Source organism: Notamacropus eugenii, chromosome 6 (assembly GCF_028372415.1).
Source record: "Notamacropus eugenii isolate mMacEug1 chromosome 6, mMacEug1.pri_v2, whole genome shotgun sequence".
NCBI classification, from domain to species: Eukaryota; Metazoa; Chordata; class Mammalia; order Diprotodontia; family Macropodidae; genus Notamacropus; species Notamacropus eugenii.
The window spans coordinates 366,009,592-366,030,753 of record NC_092877.1 but is presented as its reverse complement, the minus strand read 5'-3'; positions in this window follow the sequence as shown (position 1 = coordinate 366,030,753).

The window sequence follows — 21,162 nt, the reverse complement described above, 5'->3', positions numbered from 1 at the left end:
TTATTGCAAAGCAAAGATCATCAAGGAAGCATGCAGAAGATCAAAATCTGCACATATTCGCATCTACTTTCCTAAAAGAATAGAGCTCTAAAGTAAATCATGAGGGCAAGTGTTAACATCTCATGCAGCAATCACTAGGGATTCAGTGACATGACCATGGATACTGAGTCAGAGTCAGAAGAAGTCACAAAGGTCATTTGGTCCAGTCTCTTCATTTGATAGCTAAGGGAACTGAGGTCCAGAGAAGGGAAATAACTTTCCAACATCACCCAGATATCACTGACCTAGAAAGCACAGAGCTTTATATTATTTAGTGATCCTCCCAAGAAAGCGGTTGGATTTCTGAGACATTCAAATGGAAAACCTTAGCTTGTAAGCTTAAAAGATTTTTCCTCTTATCCCTTACCTAATTTTAGGCTTATAGGATCCCAGGCATTACCACAGACAAATCGAAAACATCTGACTCTTTTCTGAAAGGCTTGCAGTGTTGCAGATGAAAAATATATTGTCTTTTATTGTCTGTGTGACCCTAGACAAGTCACAATCTCTCAGTGCCCCAGGCAACTTTGACTCTCTTACCTGATGAAACATTCTATGCACCTCCAGAGGGAGAACAGAGGAACTCTGAGTGGAAACTGAAGTATATTTTTTCCTTTGATTTTTTTCTTGCTCCCCCCACATGGCTAATGTAGAAATGGGTTTTACATAACTTCAGATGTTTAATGGGTATTGCATTTCTTGCCTTCTCAGTGGATGAGGAGGAAGCAGAGGGAGGTAGAGAATTTGGAGAGATTTCAGAGATGAATCACCCTCCCGATTCCTAGATCTCTGTGAATTCTTCCCAAGGCCCTGCATTTAATACAAACATTTTCCTCTTTGACACATTGTATGGCAATTGGTTTTTGCCAATCCGAAGCATCATAAGTAGTAGAAGATATACTGACCTTGAAGCTAAAGGACTTGAAGTCAAATTCTGCCTCTGTTATTTTATCTTAATTAAGCTGTCATTTCTACATGGCATTCCTCTTTTTGTCCCTAATTAACTATCATATCACCCAAGAATAGTTATTAGAGTAAGAAGACCTGAATTCAAATCTAAGCCCTGTCACTTACTATCTATGTGACATTGGGCAGGCCAATGATTCTCTGTGGGCCTCAGTTTCTTTATAAAATGAGGAGATTGGATTAGAACTCTTGATTGCCTCTTCTTGTCCTCACCAACCCCATGGCTCCTAGTCCTACCACGTCTGGGAGATTGCAATTTCTTTCTATCTTTCTAATCTTTAATTTGGCCTCTTTTCTTATTAATAGTAATGTGAAACATTCTTCATATGGTTATTGATAGCTTGAATTTCTTCTGTTGAAAAGTGCCCATTCATAATCTTTGGTCACATCACTTGGACAATAGATCTTGTTCTTCTATGATTTTATCAGTTTTCCATATATCTTGGATGTCACAGCTTTGTAAGAGAAATATGCTGCAAATATTTTCCTACTTACTTGTTTCTCTTCTCATTTTGGTAGCTGAACTCTTAGTTGTCAAATATAATGACGTTTTCTCAATCTTCATTCTTTTTAACTCTCTCTACAGTGTTTGGTACTGTTGCCTAGCACAGTTAGCATTTACTAAATGCTTGTTAACAGATTAACCGCCATCTTCTCCATATATTGTACTCTCTGGGCTTTGATAACACTGCTCTTTCCTGGTTGTCCTCTTACCTTTTTGATTTTTGCTTCTCAGTCTGCTTTCCCGGACTGTCATTCTTTTCCTTTCTTTTGTAAAATTAATTTATTTGTTTTCAGTTTTCAATAATCACTTCCGTAAGCCTCAAATTTTCTCCCCCTCCCCTTCCCAAGATGGCATACAATTTTATATGGGTTCTACACATACATTCTTATTAAATACATTTTCACATTAGTGAGTTGCATAGAAGAATTAAAATGAATGGGAGAAACCATGAGAAAAACTAAACTAAAACTAGACATAACACAAGAGAAAATGGTCTGCTTCATTCTGTATTCTGATTCCATAGTTCTTTCTCTGGGTGTGGGTGGCATTTTGCCTCAAGAGTCCTTTGGGAATGTTTTAGGTCCTTGTATTGCTGTGAAGGGCTAAAACAATCAGAAATAGTCCTCGCACACTCTGACTGTTACTGTGTACAATGGTCTCCTGGTTCTGCTCATTTCCAGGCCTCTCTGAAGTCTTCCTGCAAATCATTTCTTATAGCACAATAGTATTCCATTACATTCATGTATGACAACTTGTTCAGCCATTCCCTATTGATGGGCATCCCCTCGATTTCCAGTTCTTGGCCACCATGAAGAGAGCTGCTATAAATATTTTTGTACATATGGGATCTTTTCCTATTTTTATGATCTCTTTGGGATATAGCTGGACTGTCATTCTTGTCCCACATTCATGAATGTGCATGTGTGTGTGTGTATTTGTGTACCCAAGGGCTCAGCCCTCTTCCCTGTAAACGTTCTCTATTGGCAATCTCATCAACTCCCAGAAATTCAGCAGTCTTCTCTGCAGATGTTTCCCAAACCTCCATATTACATCCCTGATTCTCTCCTGACCTCTACTACTCCATCTCCAACTGCCTGTTGGACATCTTTGCTCAGGCATCTCAAAATATAGCCCAAACACAGCTCATTTTCTTCCCTCTTTTAACTCCTTCCTCTTCCTAACTTCCTTTCTCTTAGTTTACTGCCATTGTTAGTTAGAAATTTACAGCATTGAAGCTCTCTTCCACTCTTTACTCACCCTTTCTCCTTCCCCCATGTCCAAATAGTTACCAAGTCTTGTTGATTCTAATTCCACACCATCTCTGATTTCCATCACCTTCTTTCCATTAACAAGGGTACCACCCTCATTCAGGCCCCATCACCCCTTACTTTGACTATTGCAACAGTCTCCTAGTTGTTCTTCCTTATTCCAATATTTTCTCTCTGCAATCTAATCAATCAATAAGCATTTATTAAGCACCGACTACATGCTAAGCTCATCCATCCTCCACAAAGCTGCCAATTGACATCTGTAAAGCAAAGGTTCGACCATCTCTCTTGCTCAAGTATTTTCAGTGACTTCTTATTTCTTCTGGGATAAAATACAAAATTGTCTTTTTTGGCATTTAGAACCCTTCCCAACATATCTCCAATCTTTTTTCCACATTTATTTTACCTTAATCCTCCCTCAAACACTTTACATTCCAGACTAGCCTACTTTCTCTTACCTATATGCAATATTTCATTTCTTGCTTTCATGATGTTGCCCAGGCTCAACCTTTATACTTAAATTGTTCTGCTACAACTCTCTTATTTTAAAAATGAGTGAACTAAATCCCAGAGAAGGAAAGCAATTTTCTTTTTTTAAATAATATTTTATTTTCCCCAGTTACATGTTAAAAATTGACATTTTTTACATTCATTTAAAAAAATTTTAAGTTCCAAATTTTTTCTCTTCCTCCCTTACTTCCTCCCCTTCCTGAGACAATAAGCAATTCGATATGGGTTATACGTATTCAATCACGCAAAGCACTACTGTCTTAATCATGTTGTAAAAACAGACATAGACCCAAAGGAAAAAAAAAGAAACTATGAAAACGTATAGAAGGTGAAAAATAATATGCTTTGATCTGCACTCAGACTCCATCAGTTCTTTCTCTGGAGGTGGAGAGCATTTTTTATCATGAGTCCTGTGGAATTGGATCATTTTATTGATCATTGTACAGTTTTGCTGTTACTGTGTACAGTATTCTCCTACTTCTGCTCTCTTTGCAGTTCATATATTCTGCTCAGTTCATAGAAGTCTTTCCAGGTTTTTCTGAAATCTTTCTGCTCATCATTTTTGAACATAGTAATATTCTATTATCATCATAAAGTATAAATTGTTCAGTCATTCCCCCATTGAGGAGAATCAAGAGCAAACAATTTCCCCAAGGTCGCAGATTTCTAAGGCAGTGAAGACACCTGTAAAACCCAGGTCTTCCAGTTCCTAGTTCCATGGTCTTTCCATTGTATTATGCTGGTTAGTTATCTAACCAACATTTACTAGACACCTACTGTAGATGATGCACTATTCTAGGTACCTCTAAACTTGATGTAATTTACAGTCTGATAGGGAAATATGACACAGAGATAATTATACATATGTTATCAAAAGATCCTTGTTGTAGAGCTTAAAAGGTATGTAGATCAACAGCTCAGAAGGATTCAGTGAATTGTCCAAACTTAAATGTGTGGGAAGGAAGAGGCAGAATTTGATTTCAATGCCCTTAACTCCAAGGGCAGTGTACCATCTACTCTCTATGATGCTTTTTCTCCTTACTGAGATGTAAAATCCAATTGCCATATAATGTCTCAAAGGACAAAAAAATGTTTATATTAAATGGGGGGCACTGGGAAGGATTCACAGATATTGAGGAATATTGAAGGGTGATTCATCTCCCCAAGCTCCTCAGCAACCATGTTATAAGCACCCACCCTGCGAACACCCTGGAGCATGTTCAGTTTGGTTTTACTCCCAGTGTGACAAATCGTAACTGAAAGCTGTCATTTTACAGGAGCTTATATGCATTTTCACTGAAAAATAAAATAGAATTTTAATAAATATCATTAAAACACTTCCATCCACTCAAATAGCAATTTCTAAGGTAATCTTTTTGTCTTCTAGATGATTGAAAGAGATTGAATTGACCTCCCCAGAGAATCAAAACAGTGAAAGCAGTTTGCCATAGAAACGGCCAATTATACAGCATAGATGGATCTAACTATACATATTTTGAACTGTCACCTTTTTCTGCATTCATTCAACAATACTTTGAGAATTTACTTTGCATGAGGCATTGCATTGAGTCCTCAGGTTGATTTCAAAGTTAATAAGACCGTGTCTGTGTCCTTATGAAACTTAGAGTCTAGTAGGTCAGATGAGAATCACAGGAGATCAGAAAATCAGAGTTGAAAGGCACTTCAGCATTACATATTCACACCCACCCATTTTTTAAAACAAGCATCCCCTGTCAATTTACCTTGCAAATGGAACCCAACATTTACCTGAAGATTTCCAATGAGGGAACTCATTACTGTCTGAGGGAGCCACATGTACATTAACACATAAAATGCATAAAAATACATAAAATGCATAAAAACAGTGGCATGGGTTAAGTGCAATTCTTCCTTTAAAAGAATGGGCTTTTCACATTTATAACATTATAACATTTATAACATTATTTTTCCCTAAACATGTAGTGTCATGTATATATAATAGGCAGCTAGGTGGCGTGGTGGATAGAACACTAAACATGAAATCAGGAAGACCTGATATCAAATCTTCCCCCAGACTTGGGAAGGTGACCATGGGTTAGTCCTTTTACCTCTTTTAGCCTCAATCTCCATATCTACAAAACAGAGATAAGAACAATATCTACCTCACAAGGTTGTTAGGAAGATCAAATGAAATGACACATGAAACTTCACGAACTTTAAAATTCTATATAAATTATGATGATGATAATGTATGAATATTGCAAAATCAAACCACATTTATGCCCGCTGATGAGTCTGACCTTTGACTGATAACCTTTGCACTGCATTGGGATAGTTTAAGCTTATTTGGCCAATCATCACATAAATTCAAACGTTAAGGCAGCTTGTGGCATAGATACGATTAGCGTCCTTAGAACCTTCTCTCCAAAGCCAATGCTCTATGAGCTTTGAGGTTTTTCTGAAGTATTGTGTTATGATCAGCCCGTAAGTCTCTGTGTTTTACTTCTGGTTCCAGCATCCAGAGAGCATGGAGGGAGTACCTCCACCGTCAGGATCTGTCCCACCAGGATCACCTGGAGAAGCGGAGTCCATCTCCCCCTTCTGTCTCCTCCGATAAGATGAGCAGTTCTATCAGCATGAACACCTTTTCAGATGGCAGCACTCCTGTGAGTCATCAAGTTCTTCTTCTTCTCCTTCTTCTTCTCCTTTTTCTTCTCCTCCTTCTTCTTTTTCTTCTTCTTTTGTTTTGGTATACACAAGCAATGCTCAGAGTTTGAAGCGATAAGAGAAATTTCCCAAGAAGATCTAAGCACTTGGTTTAGATTATGAATATAAGGCTTGGTTTACATGTATGGAAAGTGATTGATTTGGGGTATTTCTAGTGTGTTCAAATAGAAATTGAATTTATAAACCCAAAGAGATTTTTAGGAAGAAAATATTTTTCATTTGAAATATATGTGAAATGTACCATGAGGGAAACTGAGCTTTCCCTACAATCAGCTTGATTGCATAGAGTTATATGAATTTAATAATTCTAGTAGGCAAAGGTTGTGAGTAGCTTGGTTTACTTCATTTGATTGGTACTTTTAAAAGAAACACTTGGGAAAGAAATTAAATTATAATTCACAGCTATTAAAAAACTTCCATTGTTGTTGACCTTCACAGTCTCATTTGGTCAATCATAAATGACTTTGCAGCATTTGGACCATGGTTTGCATTTAGGGAGGAAGTTAATGTGATGTCATCTTGAGATGTTTTAAAATGATTTATTTGTATTTATTTTAATAAACAGTTTTATCATATCATGAATTTTAAAGAGGAGGCAATGAAAGGAACTCATAGTCAGGCAAATAATGGTGAAGAAAGATTTATTCTGGGCTGATACCAGAAATGGTTTTAGTAGACATGGTTTCATTCAGGCAAGTGTTTTCATTTGGTTTCTGTAAGCAGAAAAAAAATGCCACTAGAGGTCTCTCTTCCACCATGTTGGAAAGCATTGAGGTTTGACATTCTTATTGTTAATTCATGATTTGGGAGTGAAAAATAATATGGAAAGCTGGCCATTTCAATTGCCTTTACTGTGGATGCTATTAGAATCATTTTTGTAAGATTATATTTGAACTCTATCAATGCAAGGTCGAAATCACTTCTCCTGTGTGGCTTAAATCACTTCTCCTGCGTGGCTTAGAGGTTTGGTTTCATTGATTCTGCACCTACCTTTGCTAGCTATTTTAATCGACCTCAATTGCTGGAACATTTCAGTATTTCTTTATCATAGACAGCTGAGACCATGAGATAGCTAATGGTTTTTAGGTTGCTTTAATTGTGTTCAAAATTTTGTTTGGATGAAATACTGAAAGACTTAGAGACTTTTTTATTTCTGCTGCTTATTTCAAATGCTCTGTGTTTATCTTTCAATATTTCAAGAGTGGGTGACTATGATTGTACTAAAATCAGCCTTACTTGTAGTTCATGACTTTATAGCTCTTGGACATTTCTTCTCTTAAAGTTTCAGACAGATAATTTTTTAAGTTCTGCCCACACATAGAAGCCTTTTGTTACCTGAGAAGAGGTCTCATCTCTGGTTCCAGTTGAGATGAAGCCACTAGAATTGAACATGCCATTATAGTAGTAGACAGATCCTGAGGGTCATCCCTTCATCCCACCATAATCATCTCTTTTCCCTGTGTTGTAAAGGGAAGAGTCTTATTCATATTTGATAGAACCTAGCCCACATACAATCAGCTTGGTAAAATTTAGAATCTATTTTGATATGAGACATTGCAAATGCATTCTGTTATAAAAGGAAAATAAATTATTTTAAAATATATGGACAGGGACTGACATTAGAAAGAATACCCTGTATTCCTAGGTTGTATTGATATTTTCAAAATTCTATTGATTGAATTATACCAACTATATGAATGAAAGAAAATCTAGTTATCCTATGGAAATATCCAATTATCCATAAATATGGCTGTCACATGAGCAAAACACCCAGACAAGTGATTTTTTTTCAAATTTTAATCCAGCTATTTTGACCTCATGTCAAAGCAGTATCTGCAAAAGTCTTTCAGCTTAGGCTGTAGTTACCCACAGGGTGGCAGACTGATGCCAACTGTAGCCATTAGGATTGCAATTTTCAATCCTACTGATCAATGCATGTCAGTAGACAAGTCCAGCCCCACACAGCTTCTTTACTCTGGATAAATAAACAAAGAGTTCCTAGACAGGGAGCAACAAAGAAGAGAAGGTCTCTTGGTCAAGGTGCCAAATAAACTCTATGGGACACTGTCATCTCCAAAGCAACAAAAGTCAGAGCAGAAAATATGGTCCTGCCTTATGATGAGGAGGCCATGGGCTTTAGGAATCATGAGAAGTCAATTCAGTGAGCATTTACTAAGTATTTAGCATGTGCCAGTCACTCTGCCAAATGCTGGAGGTAACAAAGACAAAATAATATTTAGTCTCTGCCCTCTAGAAACTTATATGTTATGATTCTGTAGATCTGGAGGGACGTAAGCCTGGTAAAAATGCATAATTGCCCTATGACAGCCATATAATTCCTGCTACATATGAGAAGCATCGTATTACAGCAGAAGGAACACTCACTCTGGAGTCAAAGGAATGGGTTCAAAATCTGCCTATGATATGCATCTGTGTAACCTTGGACAATTCAGCCTGAATCTCAGCTTCATCACCTGTAAAATGATGATATTGAGCTAAATAGTCTCTAAGTCCCTTCCATCTCCATTACCTCTGATTCAAAGAGAGAGGGTAGAGATAATTTATTAAGCCTGGGGCTCTGAACATGAAACCCTCAGTCTGAAATTAGTAACTAAGTTCCTGAGGAGCTGTCTTTGGTACTTAACTTTCCTCTTTCTGAAGTTTTCAGTATACCTGACTCTCTTTATCTGAGTAAAGCAATCTTTGTCTGTTTTGAACCCTAACCTTCTGACTTGATGCTCAATCTCTGATAAAAATTACCTGATCCCAATTCCATGCTTGACTAAAACAATCTCTCTGTGCCAGCTGCTTGCCTTGATTATCTGGAGCCCAATTTTGAATACTACTTATGACTCCTACATCACCCAACCACTCTCTGGACAGGCAACTGGGTTTACTTAGTTGAGTTCTCAGTATTGCTGATGTTGGAGTGATGGATGCTTCCACATGTTGCAATAACCCAGCAATCTATATTTATCGATTTTGTCAATCATCATGGTCATTGTGGTTGAGGAAATAAATAGAAAGAACATGAGACTTGGGCTGTGTTTTAAGTTTCCATATACTCCCCTGTAGTTGTATCATCCAAAAAATAAACTAGGATATAACCACAGGAGGAGTAATAAGGCAATCTATTTCCATGACAATTTCACAATTGGTGGGTTATAAACAGTGGATAAAATGATTGGGGAAAAAACCCTTGTTTGAGCTTATAAATTACCTTCTCAATGCTCTTTGATTAAAACCTCAATCCTCAGCTGCTCAGGGCCAAATTAAAGAGCAACAGGAGGGAAGATAATATTAAATTATATTAGCAATTTGCATATTAAGTAACCTCATGCCATAATATATCGTGTGGCAATGGAAAATTTCCGTTTTAGCAAAAAGTAATTTTGAACAGTAACAGTTTCGTGGTTAGGAAATGGATCAATGGTAATGGAAGAGGAAAAAGAGTCACACGTTAGTACTTTTACTCTGCAAAATTAGGGAAATTCATGGTTAATTCAATAGTTGAAGTTGCTTCTGCATTTTAAAAATTATCCTATTTCTCATAATTATCCAACTGTATTGTCACACAATGGCAGAATCATACTTTAGTGGAATTTACAGATGTCCTGTAAGGTAAACATTTCCACAGAATCATCTGCACCAAGAGCTGGAAAAGACTTCAGAGGTCATCTAGTTCCACCCATACATGAGGTAGGAATCCCCTGCCAAGTGGCCATCCAGTCACTTGAAATTAGTCACTAATGGAAGAAAGAATTCATTACCTCCCAAGAGAACCTGTTTCACTTTGAGGTAGTTTTTGTAACAAAATAACAGACTCATCCTAGATATTAGTAATAATTCATTGATACTGAAGAAGTTTTTGAAATTATTTCAAGGCAAAATCTGCTGTCTCTCTGTAATCTGTTCCCATTGCCTTCTGGAGAAGGAAATATTTTGCAAGCGTTTCACTGATATCTTTTGCTTTATTGTTTCTTAAATTTTTTCCAATATGTTTCCACTCCTACTCCCAGTGAGCCACACCAGTAAACAAAAAAGTATTTTTTAAAGAAAAAAAAGAACCAAATAAAAATTAGTAAAACCAATCACTATATGAAAAATTTGAAGATATGTGTATGTACACGTATATGTGTATGCATGTATATATGCCCATTTATGTATATGTATATGCATGTATTTGTATATTTGCATATCTGTATACACACACATATATATATATGTATGTATGTATGTATGTATACATGTACCTCCCACATTGGCAAAGCAGTAGGGAGAGATGTCTTCTCATATATCTTCTTTGGGGTTGTGAGTGTTCTTTGAAATTTTGCAAATTCACTTTTTATTTTTAGTTCTTTCGTTTTCCATTGTTGTAATCATTAACCATGTTGTTTTCTCAGCTCTACTCTCTTCATCCTGCATTAGATCATGTCACTCTTTCCATGCTTCTTTGTTTTTATCATATTCATTGTTTATTACAGCACAGTAATATTCCATCACTTTTGTTTAGCCATTCCCCAATTAATAAGCATTTGCTTTGTTTCCAGTTCTTTACTATAGCAAAAGTATTTGCTATAAATGTTTTGGTGTATATAGACTTTCTTATCAGTAACTGGACGAGTAAATATTTACTGAATGGACATTGTATGCTGAGTGCTATGCAAGGTGTACGAGCACTGAGACTCAGGAGATGTGATCATTGTGACCCAAGGGCAGTCTTTATCTTGCCTTAGTTCCTTCATATGTAAATTGATAGATGTGGACCACATTTTTGCTACCTACTAGCCAGACAGCTTTCCATAAGACACTTCACCTCAGTGAATTCCCTTTTGATCACCTGCAAAATATGGCCATGGGGGCAAGATGGTGCAGTTGGGGAAATACTGAATTTGGAGTTTGAGAAATCTGGCTTTCAATTCAGTTTCTAATAGTTATGAGCTGGGTGACTTTGAGTAAGTAACTAAAACTACTCTGGAAATTAGTTTCTTCATTTTTAAAATGATGGAAATTGCTCTTAGGGATTAATACTCCTTCCAACTCTGAATATGTAGTCCCATGATTCTGTGATCCTATGACATGATCTCTGTGATATCTTCATTACTTAAGGTTCTGCAATGGCATATATGTAAAAAAAGACAAACTCAGTCAACGATCCATATTCTAATAAATGACTATGAAATTTGGTATGCTGGAGCTTTTCTGAAACACTGTTCTCAGAGACTATGTCAGAAAACTCTAATAATAATGATGATAGTAACTCATTCCATAGGGCTTTAGGGTTTGAAAATTGCTTTACATACGCTGTCTCATTTAGTCTTCACAATAAACCTGAGAGGGACATGCTGTTATTAATTCTATTTTACAAATGAAACTATTGAGGCACAGAGAGATTCACAGACTTGTCCAGGGTCACAAAATTAAAGTATTTGAGAAAGACTTTGAACTCAGGTCTTCCTAACTACAAGTCCAGGACTCTAAATACTGTACCACCAAATTGCTGTGAGGTCATGTTTATCAATAAGCACATATTGAGCACCTATGAAGTGTCAGGCATTGTATGAGGTGTGAGGTATAAAACCATGAGAAAATCAAATATTGATTTAGTATTTTATATTTGATAGCATTCTGGAATTAATTCTGTTCTGGAACTGCCTGAGCCAAGTTTCACTGCCTCTGTATTGAGTTCAGAAGTTTATAAGTTCAGAACTGCAATTTTCTTCTTTAAGTTAACTTTAAAAGTTCAGCTTCTCTATAAATGGAAATATATATATATTATATAGATATGTATATATGATTGAAAGAACACCATTATCTCTGTACCACTAGCTGCCCTTGTACAATTAGAAGAAATCTTTTCTCCTTGAAGGATACAGTTGGATGCTAGGGAGTCTGGCTGTTATCTCTGCAGCACTGGTTGTCCTTCAAGAAAGTCTGGTCTAGCATTGCTGTGACAGTAGCTAGCCATGTAAGTGGACACCACTGATGAATTTTCCCAGCAACAAGACAGAAGGTGGACTTGTTGCTAGCCCTGCATTCCTGACTTCCATCCAGTCCTATCGGTTTCCATTATCTATGGTACTTCAGACTTTGTAGCCAATCGTATTGCTTCCCATCTGTGATGCATCCAGTTCTTTGTTCTCTTGCACTCCCCGAAACTACAAATAGGTTAGGTGGCCCGACTTTATGGTGTTTTGGCTGACTGGGGAGCTGAGAGACCCATTTTTATTGGTAATTGCTAGCCTTACTAATAAATTGAATGTGCTCAGAACTTTGTGCCTCAGTTTATCTTAATTTCAGAAAAAATACAAAATATTCATAAGGTAGTTATGGAGTGATGGCACTAGCAGTTGGGTGGGAGGACAGTATCATGGAGAAAGTTATATTTGAACTGCATTTTGAAGGGAATGAGGGGTTCTATGAGATGTTGATGAAGGAGGGCATGCCAGCTGTGGAGGATGCTCAATGTAAAGACACAAAAATAAGAAACAGAGTGCTATGTGTGAAGAACGGAGATGACTGTTGGCTATGTTTATACATGAGGCAGTGTGATATGGTGTCCTCCCTTAAATTCAAGCTGTACAGGGCCATGTTTTACTGAGGACCCAGTGTATATTTGCACAGTATTGATTTGCTGAGTGGAAGTATCTTGCTGAGGTCAGATCCATCAAGGTATTTTACAAGTATAATTTGGCTCAGTGCCTCTTTCTCCTTCTTTTCTCCCTTCTTGGAATGCCCTCCCCCTTTTCTGCTAATCCTACACATCCTTACAGTCTCTTTCTTCTTTAATATCCTATGATTCTGTATTACTTGTTATCCAAAATTATTCTTTTAATAAATCTAATGGATTAAAAACTCTCCAGCTATTTCTCTCAGAGCTTCCATGGTTTGCTTAAAAAAATGTACTTAAAGTTGAGCCTTGGGAGGGCTTGATTTTGGAGAAGCTGCTAACATTGAACAGGTGCCATATTCAAGAGAATTGGCTCAGTTTATAGGCCATCTTTTGACTGCTGACTCATCCATCTGTGGTGACAAATTCTCCCACACACGCTCAGAGCCTATTGATCTTACACGTATGGATTCAAAGACCTTTGGATTAACCACTTCTTTATCTGAGAAAGATGTTCCAGGGAGGACTCATATTTTCCCAGAGTATTGCTAGCACATTCTCAGCATTTGTACTCAGACAGATTATACCTACTGTCACGTCCTTATTGCAGGGCTTGAAGCTGGATAAATCACTGAGTCCTTAAACACAGAAGAGCTTCTGTTACAGGCCCTAGTTTGAGGATCACGTTGCACCTTTTCCCTGGTGTCAGGGAATGTGGATGATATTTTAGGTCCAAGGAGGAAGTAGGAGGGAATACAATGGGAGGAAATGCCCAGCTTTCTGAGGAAAAATGGTCCATGGATATTGATGTGAACATAAAAGCTGCCATTTATGGCTGGATTCAAAGCCTGTTGGATCAGATCACCAGCAGCACTGGCTTTAAATGGGAACTCTTGCAGCCTAAGTGCTGTTCAAAGAGGAAGTATTCACTAAATACTGGTGAGTGTCTTGCACATTTTGAAAAACCAAACTTGTGACTTCTTTGGTCCAGCTAACTCTTAGCAAGGACCTCCCCTCACCAATGTGGAGCAATGCATGTTCAGTACTGCATAGTATCATGAATACTTTTGAACAGCTTGTGAAACCCATGGACTTCTCTTTCAGAATAATGTTTGTTAATGCATACAACAGGTAGATTACAAAATAAGCAAACTGTATTGAAAAAGTCATCAAAATCATAAAAAAAATTACAAAGTATTTTTACAAAGCAAGTCCAGAAATCCCAGATTAAGAACCTTTGTAGAGTTGCCAAAGGGCAACTGAGAGATGAGACAAACAGTCAGGATGGGGGAGATAGGACTTGAACCCAGGTCTTCCTAACTCCTAGGCCACCTTTGTATCCACCACACCATTCTGCTTTTCACGCCATGCTTAGTAGGTGCATTGTAAATGTTCATTGAATGGCATAGGTAAAGTTAACCTTTAATGTCTGTATGAATAAAAATAAATCTCCAACTGGAACATGTTCTTTTAGAGGCTGTGGCTATGTAAAAGAAATCTGTATAATGAGGGTGGCTTTCCTTAGTGGTAGCTCAAAAAGAAAAAGTAGCATAACTCCTTTGGTGGGAAACGCTTTTCCTTTTTCATTTTTTTGTAATGGTGAAATGTCCAAAGTCATTTTGAGAAGAGGGATTGAGTAAATTAGGTGTTGCCTTGATGTTTGCTCTCATCATTTTACTTACGGGGTTTTTTAGTATCAATTATAAAGAGAGGTTCATCTTTAACAGAAATAAACATACATAGGAGTAACTGCCTCCAGGTCATTGTGGTGTCTTTGTCCTTCCTGGTGACTTGGTGAGGCCAGCAGGCTGGATCCATTGCCTGAAATTGGAGTAGATGCAGTTTTCCTCCATATTCTCATACTTTATAATGGATGTCAGCATTAAAAAGATAAAAATGATAGTTTAAATATATGGTCATAGGAACCAGTTTTTAAACTAGGTTAGTCTAGGAGACAGTGTTCCATAGTGGTTAGAGAGCCAGCCATGAAACAAAAAGACCCACATTCAAGTTCAATACCTGACACAAGCTGGTTCGGTAAGCCTGGCAGCTCCTAGTGCTCCGGACAGGTCTCTAAGACTATGAGTTGTGGCAGGCACCAATCTGCACTGGTAGAAACATTTTTCCACTGAGAAATTCTTACATCAGTGAAATCACTGATCTGAACCAGAACAACAAAATCGAAAACAAATAGTCCTGTTTTGGTAGGACTTGTTATCTTTCTCCCTGAAACTGCACTGTTATAATTTTTTAATCAATTGTGAATCTTATTTGTATGGGCAGCTAGGTGGCATAGTAGATAGAGTGTCAGGCTTGAAGTCAGGAAGACCTAAGTTAAAATCTGACCGTGTGACCCTGGGCAAGTCACTTAACTCTGTTTGCTTCAGTTTCCTCATCTGCAAAATGAGCTGGAGAAGGAAATGACAAACCACTCCAGTATCTTTGCCCAAAACCCCCAAATGTTGTCACAAAGAGTCATACATGACTGAAAATGGCTGCAAAACAGTAATAATCTCATTTATAAGTTCATAACTTATAAAGTTAGAAGAGATCTTAGAGCTCAGCCTCATTTTACAACAGAAGAAACTAAGAACCAGAGAGGAAGTGACTGTCCCATGGTAGTGACACAGATTAGTAAGTGGCAGATATAGCTTTGGAACTCATGTCATCTGACTCCAAATCCAGTCCTCTCTTCATAATTTCCTCCCCCATAGTCCATTACAGAACTTGATGAGGGTTTTCCTTTGTAACTCTCCTGGTTTCTCTTAATGTGATCTTCAAATCCTTTCTACCTTGTGGCCATAGCTCTGGGGATCAGTTGCTTTACTTGGTATCAAAGTTCCTCCAGGATTTATTCCTTTTTCTAGTGTGAGATACCTCGCTAATTAAATGCTAATCTAAGGTATTGGTCTGTCCTTTCCACTTCCCTAGCTGCCTCAGCAGTTTCTGTAACTTTTCTTTAGGGAAAGGAACCACTTACCACAAGACTATCTATTATCAGAAGGGAGTAATTTTCCACTCTCTTAAAGAAGAGAGCTACCTCCCCTGCTCCCAGTAGATATTTACAGTGTTGCTGGAATTAGCTTTCTAAATATGGGCGTAGCCAGATTAGAACACTTGGAAGGTCTATCTCCCAGGGAAAAGTTCTTCTCTACTGCCAGCCCATTGAAAGACAATCTCTCCTATCAACCAGCATTACTTTCAGGCATGTGAGAGGTGTCAGGAATGGAAATAAAAATACCTAACCTTCACATAGTACTTTGAGGTTAATAAAGCACTTTCCATATTATTTTCTCATCTGGTCCTCATAGTCATAATTTGAAAGAAGCTAAATTACAGATTGTTCTGATGCTAGATCATAAGGGGAGACTGGCAATATTAGCTGCATAGTGTTATTTCACTTAATAGATAATCTAGGTAGAATTGAAGCATCGAAAACGTCACTATTGGACACTGGGCAGGGATAATTGGATTGTTATTCTCATATTAAGGCAAAATTGTCATAATTGTCATATTTGAAATATAGATTAGGTTATAATTTATACTTTAATATACAATTCAGAGAGAAAATGTAGTAGTTAGAGACTGTATTTAGAACTCTTTGGTTTTATTTGTGAATATTTTGTGACTGTTAGAATTGCCACATGGAGACTCAGTGAATAGTGCAGGAATTGCAATCTGGAGGATGTTAACTGGAATCCTGACTCAGACCATCTCTGGCTGTGTTACCTTGGGCAAGTCATTTTACCTGTCTCGGGGTGAGGGATTTGCCCTCATTTGTATAATGGGGATGATAATAATAGTACCTAACCTCTCAAGCTATTGTGAGGCTCAAATGAGCTAATCCAAATTGGAGCCAAGGTCTGCTGATTTCACCTTTGCAACATCTCCTGAATATGCCTCCTTCTCTTCTTACACTGACACCACCCTGGTCCAGGGTCTCATTTCATGCCTGGATGAATACAATAGCTGTTGGTGGGTCTACCTGCCTCAGCTTTCTCCCCACTCCAATCTATTCTCCATTCAGCCACTTAGAGTGATTTTCCTAAAACACAAATCTGATCCTGTCACCCTGCTTCCTCCCTCCAATAAACTCCAGTGGTTCCCTGTTGCCTTCAGGTTCAGACACAGAGTGCTCTATTTGACATTCAAGACCTTCAAAATCTAGCTTCCTCTTTCCTTTCCACTTCTTACACCTTAATCCCCCCACATGTTCATCCTGTCACACTGGCTTTCTACCTGTTACATGAACAAGACACTTCATCTCTTGGGGCCCTGACAGTCTCTCTGGCTGTCCCCCATGCCTGGAATGCTCTCCCTCCTCCACTCTGACCACTGACCTTCCTAGCTTCCTCTCAGTTCAAACTAAAGTCCCATCTCCTACAGGAAGCCTTCCCTAATCCATTTTAATTTCAGTCCTTTCTCTCTGTTAATTATTTCCCATTTATCCCATATATAGTTTGCTTTGTATATATTTGTTTGCATGTTGTCACCCCCATAGATTATAAGCTCCTTGAGGGCAAGGACTATCTTTTGCCTCTTTTTGTATCCCTAGCACTTATCACAATGCCAGACATATAAAGGGTACTTAATAAATGTTTATTTAGTTGAACCTAGAAAGTGCTTTGCAAATTTGAAATTGCTACATGATATCTATATTTATATATAAAATATAATATGATAATATATAATATATCTGTTATTATTGTCATCTTCATCATCATCATCATCATCATTATCATCATCATCATCATCATCATTAGGCTCCATACATTTGTCTTCCACTTGGGGTAACTGAGGGTCATAGGACTGTGTGTATATATATATATATACATACACACACACACACACACACACACACACACACATATATATTATATATATACACACACATCAGAGTCTATCTAGTCCATGAATTCTTAACGTGGGATCAGTGAAATTATTCTTTTGAATTGATAACTATATTTCAATATAATTGGTGTCCTTTTTAGTCCTATGTAATTTATTTTATGCATTAAAATGTCATTCTGAGAAGAAGTTTATGACTTCACCAGACTGTCAAAAGACTTCAGGACAGAAAGAAATGTTAAGAACTCCTATTCTATGAAATAAGCAGAACCAGGAGAACATTGTACACAGTAACAGCCACATTGTGTGATGACTGACTTTGATAGGCTTAGCTCTTCTCAGTGATGCAAGGATCCAAGGAGACTCTAAAAGACTAATGATGAAAAATGCTATCCACATCCAGAGAAAGAACTTTGGAGTCTGAATGCAGATTGAAGCATACTATTTGCTATCCTTTTCCTTTGCTGTTTTGTTTTATTTCTTCTTTTTCATGGTTCCTCCCACTAATTCTAATTCTTCTTTATATCATGACTAATGTGAAAATATATTTAATATGAATGCATAAGTAGAGCCTATATCAGATTGCACACTGTCTTGGGGATGGGGGAGGAGAAGATGGGAGAGAAAATTAAAAACTCAAAATCTTATGGAAGTGAATGTTGAAAACTAAAAATAAATTAATTAAGCAAAAACTCCAACTCTAATCTAAGTGCCTCATTTTAACAGATGAGGAAACAAAAAAAATAGCTTTTCCATGAATTCTCTTTCAAGCCAGAATTAGAATTCAGCCAACATATTAAGTCCCTACTGCTTATAGAGCATTGTTCCTCATGCTGAGGAGGGTACAAAGTTTTAGAGAAGACAATTCTAGCCATCATGGGACTTAGAGTTAGTTCAGTGGGAGGGGGTTTCCATCATTAACAACTGTAGTCCAGAGGATCGCATATAAACACATTAAAGAGGTGCAAAACAGATTGTTGGGAAGGTTCTGGGAGGAAATGGGGTTTAAATTGGGTTTTAGAATATCCTAAACAATTAAAGAATGACAATTTCTTCAACAATCAAAATGTGTCTGATTAACTGGGTTTTCTTTTTATCTAGTTGGTTTGACGAGGGGGTAGATATACTTTGGTAATTTATTTGTAAATTGCTGTGCCATGAAATATTTACTTTAACGGACGTTTGTTATGCCTAGTATATGCTGAATGCTAGAGACAGAGACAAAATCATAACATCTCCTCTCTTGAAGATGCCAAGAGGAAAAATTGGCCTCTTACGCTGATCTCATAGCTTTTATTCACATAAATATTAGAGATTTAAGTTAAATTTAGATTGCATTTGTGGATTTCTCCATATTTACATTTCTTTAACATAAGAAGGAAAAAGAACCAGAATTTATTAAGCACTTAATATGTGCCAAGTGCTTTATAAATATTATCTCATTAGATGCCCACAATGACTTTTTGAGGTAGGTGCTATTATAATCCCCACTTACACATTTGAGGAAACTGAGGCATATAGATGCTAAGTGACTTGCCCAAGGTCACACAAAATGAGACTTTCCTCAAATGAGAATATCACTGCATTAATGATTGCTGTTTTAAAAAATGAACAAATTAGTTTGGAAGTAGTCTCTATTTTTAAGTCTGAGTTATTTAGTGAACTTAAAAGGGGATGAGACATTTTATGTATTAGCAGGAGGGAATGCCAATTATAGCCAGAATATTCTGCATTCTAGAGTATGACTAAGTATTCTATCTAGCATTAAAGTTATAAATTACATTAAATGGAATCTTTTACTTCCTAATCTACATGAATGATTCATTAAAGGCAATATCTACATATAATATCTATTACCAATTACACACGCAGACTAATTAAAATCACATGAACTAAAGACTGTTGAGTTCATGGTTTTCTTAACTAGAGAAATCCATGCATGATAAGTCACTTTCTGAAATTAAAAAAAAAACGGATTCTCATAAGCTTCTGCTTTATAAAGGCACTTTTTTTATTCCTTTAAGATATATTTGGTTAGATCCTAAATTTAAATCCACTCACTTTTATCTTGTAATTTTCAGAGACTGTTAAAAACTGTAACTGATTATAAAGAAAACATCTGGCAAAATCAAGAAGGTATTTTAAAAGCACATTTTATTTCTTCCTACAGTTGTTGCAACTGTTCTCCCTAAGTGGGGAAAGGAAACCCCCTTTTCAAATTGGAGCAACTGTGCATTAAAATTCCTTTCCTGAGCAGAATAAAATGTGCCCATGGTTTGCACAGTGATTCTGATGGGTATATGAGTAGCAGTCTGATTTTCCCTTCAGAGTTAAGTGTGTTAGCAAAAGACCAAGCCCTTTAGTTCCACTGGGTTTTCAAGGAAATCATTATGCCAAACACTTCACCAGAAAGGCTTCATCTCCATACAGCAGCCACTGTGACCTGTTTTAGAGATGACATCATTGGGTGTCATGTGGCTCCTTAACAGTTCAGTCTCAGAAAGAGATAATCTGTGAAAGCCACCAGTGCCTCATTTCTGCCCGTGCTAAGTCTCAGCAATCAGACTCGATGACAGCAATAGCAGGGTTGCAGCAGCTCTAAGTAAGGAGAGTCTGTACATTGCAGCTATGGGATCCTAGGTCTCATTCTATGTATTTATTTATTATTTTAGAGGTAAAGGCAATGACAAGATGAAAAGCACTAGCAGCTTTGGACTGAAGGGAACCTGGGCTCTGCATTAGGATCAAATAGTTGTCTGGAATCCTATCTGCTCTGTTGTGTATGTTTCAGTTTGAAGAGAATTGATGAAATTCAGTCTAAATCCAGCTTCCAAAGAGCTCACCACTTTTCCAGTGGGTGTTTGAAGATTTTTGCTGTGCAGTTTCACTTTGGACTGCTTAAGAACTGTGCTGGATAACCGAAGGGCAGCAGCACTTTCTTTGGAGTGTGTGTTAGAGATATTCTTCCGATAAGTTTACTTTCTAGCACAATACTTCATGGATTTCTCTCTCCTTCAATCCAAATAAACAACTCTTTCCTTTCAAATGGGCAAGTCTCACTCTTTTCAGCACCATGGAGAGCACAGGACAGCAACAGATCTTATGGGAGTCTGGCCAGGACAAAAAATCTGACAATGTAAGTGCTCCAAAAATATTTTTAATGCTACATGAACCATATTTTTACATGTTATTGATAAAACATAAGGCCATACTCTAGATGAGGTCATGCTGAAGGCAATTTTAGTATGGTTGGTCTTCCCTTCATTCCTCAAATCATTTAATGTTTTTATGTAAGTAGTGTGGGTAAACTGGAAATATTTTGCATGACTTTCTTATGATACCATATTGTTATGAAATTATTGGTCACTAATTTTGGAAATGTGATTTTCTTTCAAATTGAGTAATTTGTCCAAGGTTAATTGCTGGTTTTGGATTTACATTTATTGACATACTACATATGTCAATACTTCAACAAATAAATGGTGAGAATAAGTTTAGTCTGTAGAGTATATTATGTATATATGTGCCTTAAGAATTCAGGATACTCATTGGAAAACCGAAACAGAGAACACAGCTCTCTGGAATCATATGGGTTATCTTCCTAATTTTAAATGTTTTCTTTGGAAAAAATTGGCAACGTATAGCTAAAGAATTATTTCTACTAATTAGAAAATGCAATGATATCTTCTTGTAAAGTGATTGGCATGGGC